The sequence below is a fragment of the Nuphar pumila genome, chromosome 15 (assembly GCF_984573655.1).
Source record: "Nuphar pumila chromosome 15, dmNupPumi1.hap1.1, whole genome shotgun sequence".
NCBI lineage: Eukaryota > Viridiplantae > Streptophyta > Magnoliopsida > Nymphaeales > Nymphaeaceae > Nuphar > Nuphar pumila.
The window spans coordinates 41,523,999-41,533,721 of NC_143263.1; positions in this window are offsets into that span (position 1 = coordinate 41,523,999).

Below are 9,723 nucleotides of genomic sequence, written 5' to 3' on the forward strand. Positions count from 1 at the left end.
CCAATCCTACATTAGCAGTCAGAAAACTGTGCTAGCCGACCTTTTGATTTGCTTGAATGCACCTCCTCACTCAATGACTTGACTGGACAAAGGTTTTTTTTTTTTTTTGGGGGGGGGGTGAGAATAATTGGGGAGAACCACCTCAACATTGTGAGTTCATTAGTGTAAAAACCCTAGGTCCTCTAGGGATGGCAGTGGACCAAGGTGGGGGCGGGGGACAAGGTCTCCACTCCCACCCCATCTTAAAATCCTGCCCTCCATCCCTGCACGGGTTTTGATTTTGACCTTCATCCCTGTTTTATGTCCTCCATCCCTGGTCCAAACAGGATGAAGTGGGTCAGGGCTCGTTTCCCCTTGGTCCACTGCCATCCCTAAAGAAGGATCGGAGACTGGGCGGGGCAAGGCTGGGATTGGAGATGGGGACGGGTGTGGGTGGGGAAAAGCCTAAGTCCATCCCTGCCTCCATCCCCGTTTCATGTCCTCCATCCCCAGTTCAAACAAGGTGGGGCAGGGCCCTGTTTGCTCCCGGTCCTCCTTGCCCACTATGGAGTACAACTAGCTTCACCTTGCGGCAAGTGACGCACCTGTGATTTTCAAACTCGTAATATCTCTTCAGCTTAATGTTCATTAGTCATCCCTATCAGATCTGAGCTAAACAATCGGGTTTTGTCTTTCATTTTATTTGGCTTGGACTATTAAAAAAGCAGTTTTCAATTTTAATTGTTAGTTTTTTGTCATGTGTTTGAGTAATCAAAGGGTGTCCTTGGAGAAGAGGTTGACTTGGGAAATTAGGTGGCAAATAAGAATTTTTTAGCGAGGGTTCTTAAAAAATATTTTGAATTCGGTATAATAGTCTAGGGGTTTGTCTGGATTTGAGTGAATTTGAGACAATGAGAATTCAATTTCCTTACTCAAATTCTAGCATTTGGATCCATTTTTTGGTATGATAGTTAAGAATTCTCATGTCATGAATTTCTCTGTTTAGAATTCCCACCTTTGTAGATGAGAATTCTAGTTCTTGAAACCCATTCGATCGAGGTCCTGCTCCACTGTCTACCTCTGTCTCGTCTCCACTCCTTCCTCTTCTCCTTATCCTCCTCTTCCCCCTCCTTCCCTCTTCCTCCACCTTCTCCCCCCTTCCTCTTCCTCTCCTCTCTTTTCCACCTCTTCCTTCTCCTATTCCACCTTCTCCTTCTCCTTCTCCTCCTCTTCCTCCACCACCCCATATATGTGTGTGGATTAGATCGTCTTTAATCCGAACCCAAATCCACAATGCAATGCAATAAAGCTAGATTCAAAATTCCATCTGAATGATACCTGATATGATGGTTTAAAGACAAAGCCAAAATATAAACAGCCATATTGGATCCATAAAAAGGACCAAAACAAGCTTCTTAGATGCCAATGGATAACAAATGCACAGTTGAACCTTGTGTTAAGGATCCGTACTTAGAAATATCTAACTTGGACCAAATATCACACCAGACCCAATCCATTTTTGCCGCTGCTAACAAGTGTGTGCCATGTTCTTTGGCTGAGCCCTTTTTTTGATTAGTATATAAGAATGATGGTTTGGGTTTGAAATTAACCATATTCAATAAAGTGGGCACCATTCAATTAAATGAATTTGAACATGATACATAATCTAACCTGATTATATATATAGCTAAGCAGACCCGGATTTGATTTTATGTTTTTTTTAATCCAAATCTAAATCTGACTGGGCAAGATTAGATCGTCATATTTAGTAACATATATCCCAAACTGTTTCTGATCCGTTTACATCCTTACTGCAATGCCTCATTCTTTAACTACCCTAATCGAGAAGAATGAGGATTTTCACATCAGTTCCATGAAACCAAATAAATAGTACAAGAATTCTAAAAAACAGTAGTGCATCCAAGTTATCCAAACACTGGAAATCCAGAAATTGAGAATTCTCTTTCCTGATATTTTATCACCTGGGTGGTGGGTAAGTGGTAATCAGTTCTTTATGGAGAAAAGGTTTCAGTTGCCCTTGGAAAAAGTAAGAAAGTTGGGGCACGTTTGGTTGTATCATTCCGAATCTGATTTGTATAATCAGCCGAACATAAAAAGTTAAGCTGTGAGAAAGTAAATCTCTTTTGCCTTTGCAAATGACTGTCACTTTCTAATTTGCTTGATTCTGAATCTCAAGCAAATTAGAAAGTGATTCTGAATCATGTTTTTTGAAAGGATCTGCCGAACATACCCTGTTCTGTAATTGCATTGCACTTCGCTAAAAATGTCAAAGGGACGGTTGTCTGGTAAGTGTACGTCACCTTATGTTGGAACGTTGCAAGTTCAAAACCCAATGGCAATAGTTGTATAACTGGTAGGGGTCTGCCTAACTCCAGCTTGCCTTTCACACACAAAAAAAAACGTGTCATGCAGACACTGAAATATACGTGGACTCGATTGATCATGAAGCCACATATTTTTAAATTTTATTGATAAAAAGTATATTTTTAATATTTAGTATATAAAAAGCGTATATATTATTGAAAATATTATGAAAATTTATTAAATATTATTAGTAATATTAAAAAAAAAAACACATATGTGCTGTGGGATTGAACCATCATGAGTAGGGGTGTCAACGGGCCTGGTTTACCCGGTCCCGACCCGAACCAAACCCTATAGGGTTCTGGTATGGTGATAAATAATAAGAACCGATTAAGACCCGAGTCTGGACCCAAAGGTCTGATTAATACATGGACCCTATAGTTTGTGAAATTTTATACCATACCCGCCCCCAACCCTAATTCCGATTAAGAGCTGTAATTTTTCAATGTAAAAATAATAAAAAAATATGGTTTTACCGGGTATGGTCCAGGGCTGGTTCATGTAGTTCTTAACGGGTCTGGGTATTGTTTTTCTTATAGTGAACCCAATTAGACTCGAATCCAGATCCGATATCATACCCAAAAGCTGGGTCCAAGTCTGGTACCACCTGGGTCCGAACCAAACCCGACCCATTGACACCCCTAATCATGAGATCCCAAGTATGTTATGCACAAACTATTGTAGCAAGTATATTCCTGTCACCAACGGGGGCTCCGCTTTGTTAGGATATGCTAGTGAACGTCACCTTGTGTTGGGACGTTGCAGGTTCAAAACCCAATGGTATAGTGTAACTCGTAGGGGTCTGCCTAACCCCAGCTTGACTTTCAAAAAAAAAAAGTTTATTCCCGTCTAGGTTTGAAAGCCTTCATGCAAACCTACTAAAAAAAGCTCATAAACTCCAAATGAAGTTCTCTGAAGATGAGATTTTTAGGGCAATCAAAGGTTTGTCTGGGTTATGATGGGTTTCATGTGGAAAGCTCTAGGTTATGATGGGTTTCATGTGGATTTCTTCAGAATTTTTTGGTCTTGTGTGAAGCCTGATGTTATTAACATGTTTGATGAGTTCTATCGCAACTACAGATTGCCTATTCAAACCCACTTGACAATTATTTCTTTAATTCCAAAAGATGATGCTGCAACTGATATCTCTAGATTTCGCCCGATTTCTGTTATGAGTGCCCTTTATCGGATGATTGCCAAGGTGTTGGCTAATAGGTTGAAGGTTGTGGCTCACCAAATTTTTTTGAACTCTCAGTTCGCCTTTATCCACAATAAGAGGATTCAACATTCATTCATCTTGGCCTCTGAAGTCATTCACTCCTTACATCTTAGTGGTCAAGCCTATTTTTCTCTTAAATTAGATTTTAATAAAGCCTTTGATTCTGTGCATTGGCCCTTCTTATTTCAAATGTTATCCAATTTTGGCATTGTTCGTCGTTTTTCTGGGTGGGTGAGAGAATTGGTCTCTAATGCTCAGGCCATGATTAAGATTAACGACACTAGAGGTGGTCAGATCAAATTGGGGTGTGGACTAAGGCAAGGCTGCCCTCTATCACCTTTGTTGTTCAATGTCATTGCTGAGGGTCTCGTGGTGTTGTTCAAGCGTACTGCGGAGAAGCGCCTGATAGATCCTCTAGATCTTCTGAATTTTTTGAACCATATTCTTATTTATGCTGATGATATGATTATTTTTGGGCGAGCAAACGTGCAGCAAATGCTTAGATTCAAGCTTATTCTCCAGTTCTTTCTTTCTCTTTCTGGGCTTTCCCTAAATGATAGCAAATGCTCTATTTCTATGTTCAATGTTTAGTATCCTATGCTTGCAGCGGGTCAAAGAATTTTCAATTGTGCAATCTCTGAGTTGCCGATGACGTATTTGGGTCTGCCGTTACAAGTGAAGCGCCTCTCTTCTGCTGCTTAGGCTCCAACTATTCAAAAAGTGAAAAACAAGCTTTTTTCGTAGCAGACATCTTATCTCTCCATTGCTGGCCGTCTGACTTTAATCAGACATGTTCTTTCTTCTATCCCTGAATTCTTCATGTCAATGTTCGTGATGCCTGTGGGCGTGGAGAAGCAAATTTGTTGTTTAATGACGGATTTTCTTTGGTTTGGGTGTCAGCCTAAGAGTAAGCGTCATTTGGTTGGTTGACGAACGGTGATGTTACCTAAGCGTATGGCTGGCTTAGGTGTTTTTGCTCCAAGACAGAGGAGTATTGCTCTTGTGGCCAAGCAATGTTGAATGGCCCATCAACCAGGTTCTCCTTGTGCTCGTTTGCTTCATGCTAAATATGGTGCTTCTGATTTATCTATTTTTCGTCATGGAACCCGGGGGTTGGCGATCTCGCACTTGCGAAGCATGTGGCTGAGAGCCTTATCATCCTTCAAAGATCAAATTGGGGATGCAGATAATTATGATCAGTGGTTGCATTAGGCTATTGCACCAAATGGTGCGCTCCACACTCACAAAGTGTATAGATCGTTGCTCCCCCCAAGGGCAGATTGGTTCCCTGAGTGTGCGTTATGGGGTAAGGGCCCTACCCCAAGATCTCGGGTCTTGGCTTGGTTAATTTTGCATGATAGGGTTCAGACTCACAGTTATTTAAAGAAGTTGGGCTTTCAGTTTCCAAGTTGGTGTGCGTTGTGTCAAGCTGCTGAAGAAACTACTTTTCATTTATTCTGGTCCTGCCCAATCTTCATGGCCCTATTTAATAGCACGTGGAGATCTCCGAACGTAATTGTCAAAGAGGAGTCTTTTGCGCTTGATCTGCTCCTAGGCCCTATTGAAATTAGACGTTGCAAGCGGTGGAGACTGATCTGGAAGACATGGTTGCTTACTACTTGGTGGTTTGTTTGGATGACACACAATGATGCTACTTTCCGTCAAATTCCGGTCATCCTTAATAATCTTGTCCATAAAATCTTGGTTGATGTATACGCGATTCTACAAATGCATCTTAGAGACCTCTCCTTCCGTCTGAACAACGTTCACTCATCGGTGGTTCCTTCTTATCCAGAGGATCCTGGTTGAGCTTGGCTTTGTTGTTTGTTGCTAGTTGGCTGTAGTTTCTTTTTCTTTTCTTTTGCTTTTGTTTTTCTATATTTTAGTTTTGTTTTTCTTTTTTGTTCAGTTCATGGGTTCAACATTTTGCTGATCTTCATGAGTGATAATGTTGATCCTCTCTCTCTCTCTCTCTCTCTCTCTCTCTCTCTCTCTCTCTCTCTCTCTCTCTCTCTCTCTCGTGGCAAAGAAAAACCATATAAAATCTTTATGTTATATATATATATATATAATGGAGAGAGAGACCCATTCAACCAAAGAAAGGTCCATGATAGATAATCGACGACGTTCCTTTTCTAACGATCGAGTCCTACACCGATTGAACTTTACATATTGGATTTTTATCATTCATTTAATTGGTGGCATGTTTTAAATTATGAATTTTCAATGTTTAGACACATTTTTTTAAGTATTAAAAATCAACAACCACAATACTTTGTATTATAAAGTTTTAAATGCATTGTGAGTCATGTCTTTGTCACATTTTGAAAAACATGTTTGTATGACGTAAAGTCTTTGTGTAAATCATATTTCTTACTAAATAAATTATAAAAAACAAATATATGAGGTCCAATGGATGAGATGCTCAAGCATTGGAGAAGGAGAGCCATCTGATTGTGGTTGGTTGTAGATTCTGAACCTTTCTTTAGTTGAACGGTCAGATATATATGTCACGATGATCGCTAACCTATGTCACAACGACACACCATTTAGGAGGAGTGTCGTGGTTGACACGAGTCGGACACACCATGACATGTATGAGAATTAATTTAATAATTTAAATATCAATTAATTACATTTTTATAATATTTTAGTAAAGATATACTTTTATATGTTAAACATCAAAAGAATTGGCTTTATTGATTAAAATATAAAAAAACTGTGTTGCTCTATCTTATTTCTGAAAAAAAAATTCAAACATGCCCGTCGAAATCGAGTCATCGTGTCCGGTTGTACCCGTATCTTGTGACATAAGCCTTAACTGAAAATTCCCAACGATCCATGAATTATCTGTTCCTTGAAATAATAGTAAGACATGCTGACAACGCACCCCTCATTTGACCAAAGTGGTCAATTTTGTCATGTTGTTGACTTTTAGTTGTCTCAAATGCGAATCTAATGGCTAGGGCTATCCCACAATTTGATCAGTGAAAAAAACGTACCCCAAAATTGGTCGTGTCCTCTCTTGCCTATTCTCAAACAACCAGCCCCTCCAAAATGACATCGTGAAATGTTTTTTTTTTTTTTCACAAAAAATAATAAAGTTATTATTTCTTTTTAATACAGTAAAAATTCACATTTTCCAATTAAACACGCGATTAGCGTTTTGTTCTTCTTTATGTTACGTGTATGTGTATTTATTAACCTATATTATTTGGTTTGTTAATTGATTTATATTAAATCATTAGAGAGCGGAAACATACTTCATAGTATTTAAATGTATGCCAATGCAATATTTGGCAATCTTATTGTAATTTGTAGATCACTTGTATTTGTATGACGAATCCCTAACTAAAATGGACACGTACAACGATCCGGTAGATGAGATACTCCTGCCTTGTATGCAATGCTATGATATAGAACAATCCCTTTTTAATTTCTTAAATGAAGCCCATTTTGTGGAACTGAATAATTTTTTCAAGCATTTTAATATTAAGTTAAAAAAAAGTTCTTAATGGATTTAATTATGGATTAATGTTGGCTAATACAAAAGATTGGTATGGTTTCGAATTGAAGTTAAGGCACATCTAAATATTTTGAGTAGGAAGGCACACCACGGCCTCTCTAAGTCAAAGACTTGCAAACAAGCTGAACGAGCCAAGCTTAGACTGTTCAAGCTCGGCTTGTGAGGCTGACACCCTGCTCGGGGCTCGGGCTCGGAGGTCAGCTTGCGGCGAGCTAAGCCAACCTCAGCCGGCACTATTTTTTAAACATTCACATTTAACAAAACAGTGGAAACTAAACACTAAAAACAAGCTGGCTTAATTATATTCAGCTTATTGTGCCTGAGCCTGAATGAGCTTTTGGACAAGCCAAACCCATCTGCTTGGTTCGTTTCCTAGCCCTTGGGCTCTCGAGTGGCGTTGAGAATGGATCAGATTAGGTTGGATTTCTGATCTGACATATTATTCTAGGATTCAGATCCTAAATTAACATCAAAATATAAATTCAGATCAGATTCGGTCTTGCACAATGGGACTTCTGCGGATGCGAATTACTTGGATTAAGATCAGCCTTTTCTCTAGGATCCATATTCGAATCCAGATCGACGGGACTTATGGGTCTAGTTTTTTCAGCCATTCCCAGACCCAAACCTTACCGAATCAAAACGGGTCTACTAAAGACCCGACCTGATACATACCTGAACCCGTTAACCCATATGGGTTCACAGTTTCTAGCTGTAACCGAATCTGAACCCGAACCCAAACCTCAATTAAAGTGGGTCGGTTTTGGGTCTTACTTTTAGACCCAATTCAAAGTTGGGCCTGATAAGACCCGACCTGAACCCGACCCGGTCACACCCTTAGTTTTAACCCTCTTTTTTGTCATATCCAGTTTGAATATATCATTTGGGACCCAGATTCAACTCTGTTATATCGGGTCCACTTTGGCTTTAGATCTGGACTTGGATATGTTGCATATGTTCAGGTTCAGATCTAGATATACGATGATCCAGCCTGTATCCGACCTGTTTGTGCCCCTACTACTAGGGTTGAAAATGGGTTGGATCCCTATATGATTCTGTGCTGACAATGAAAATTGGGAGGATAAAGAAACAGGCTCTGTGTTTTATAAACGTTGAGATTTGAAACATGTAATTTTGGGTCCAGTTGGATCTGTGTCAGAATTGGATGAACAAATAAGGTTAGAACTAGGCCAGACCCAATTCCAACCCAACCAGTTTCGCATGTTCTACAAGAAAACTCTATATATTTGACCAGTTTCTTGCCGATCCAAAGTAGGTTGGATCACATGAGGACCCGGAACACTATCATGTTGTCCGAGTCGGATCTGGATCCAGAACCAGGCACTCTCATGGAAATACTTATCCAGTACCGGTTCAGCACAGATCCAAGCTGAATCTGACCCGTTTGTAACCCTACCTACTGGTAAACGAGTCGAACAAGTTGGAGCTTGGTTTGTTCGGGCTCTGCTCGTTAAGGGTACACTCCTGCTCTGGCTCAGCTCGTGAGCTCATCACGAAACTGAGCCGAGCCTGAGCTCATTATGAGCCGATCATGAGCTGGTTCGTTATATAAAAAAAAGTATTTTTTAAAGCTTGATAACATATAAAATATATAATCTTTCTCGTGGGTGATTGCTTATCACCACATCTGAATGATATGCACTCTTTCTTCAAAAAAAAAAAAAAGGTATATGTAATTAATACATGTATAAAAAAAAAAAAAATATATATATATATATAATATAGATTTTCAGGATATAATGTATAAAATATATAATATGTAAAACGAGCCAATATTAGCCGAACCAAGCTTGCCATGTTCATGCTCGTCTCTTTTACGGTTTACCTAAACAAGCTGTCTTTTAGCTTGAGTCGCCGAGCTCGAATTTCGAGCCGAACTGCGAGCTGCTGGTCTTGTTTCCCAGCCCTACCTACCACTCTAAAGACAACTAATTAATAAATTTTCTTTCAAATAAGTCTGCGAAAGTATGGGCGGTGTGCAGTAGCACATGGATGACCAGTGATTAGTCAAGCTTTCGAATTTTGACCACATTCTGACTATCTAAAACCTCTCTAAATCGCAACCATCTATTTATTAAAAATATTCAAAACATGAAAATTCTCCTAAAATAATTACCAACAGATTTTTTGCCAGTGGTTAGTGGATCAATCACCATAATGCCATTGACCGTTGCAAAAAGTAGGGGCATGGGTAGGGTTCCTAATGATCTGACTCGACCCAACTAGACTGGTTTGCCTAGATCCGACCCAAACGCCTTAACACCCCAATCTCACAGTTTCCAAGCTATGTTGCAAAGACACGGTGAGCACGAGGACATGTGATGCGGGTTCGACTCGACTCACAAGTTCATTTTTTTTGGAAAAAACAGGACATGAGAACACAATTTTTTTTTTAATTTTAATCAATAAAACTAATTTTGGATATTTTAATGCTAAAGGCATTTTTATTAAAACAAAACTTTAAAGCATTAAAAATAATAATAAAATATTATCTGTGCCTGTCAGTGTTTATGTCCACATGTCTGAGATGCTCGTGTCACCAAGGACATGGCACCAAAATGGCGTGTCCATGTGACATAGTTTGCAAGCGAAC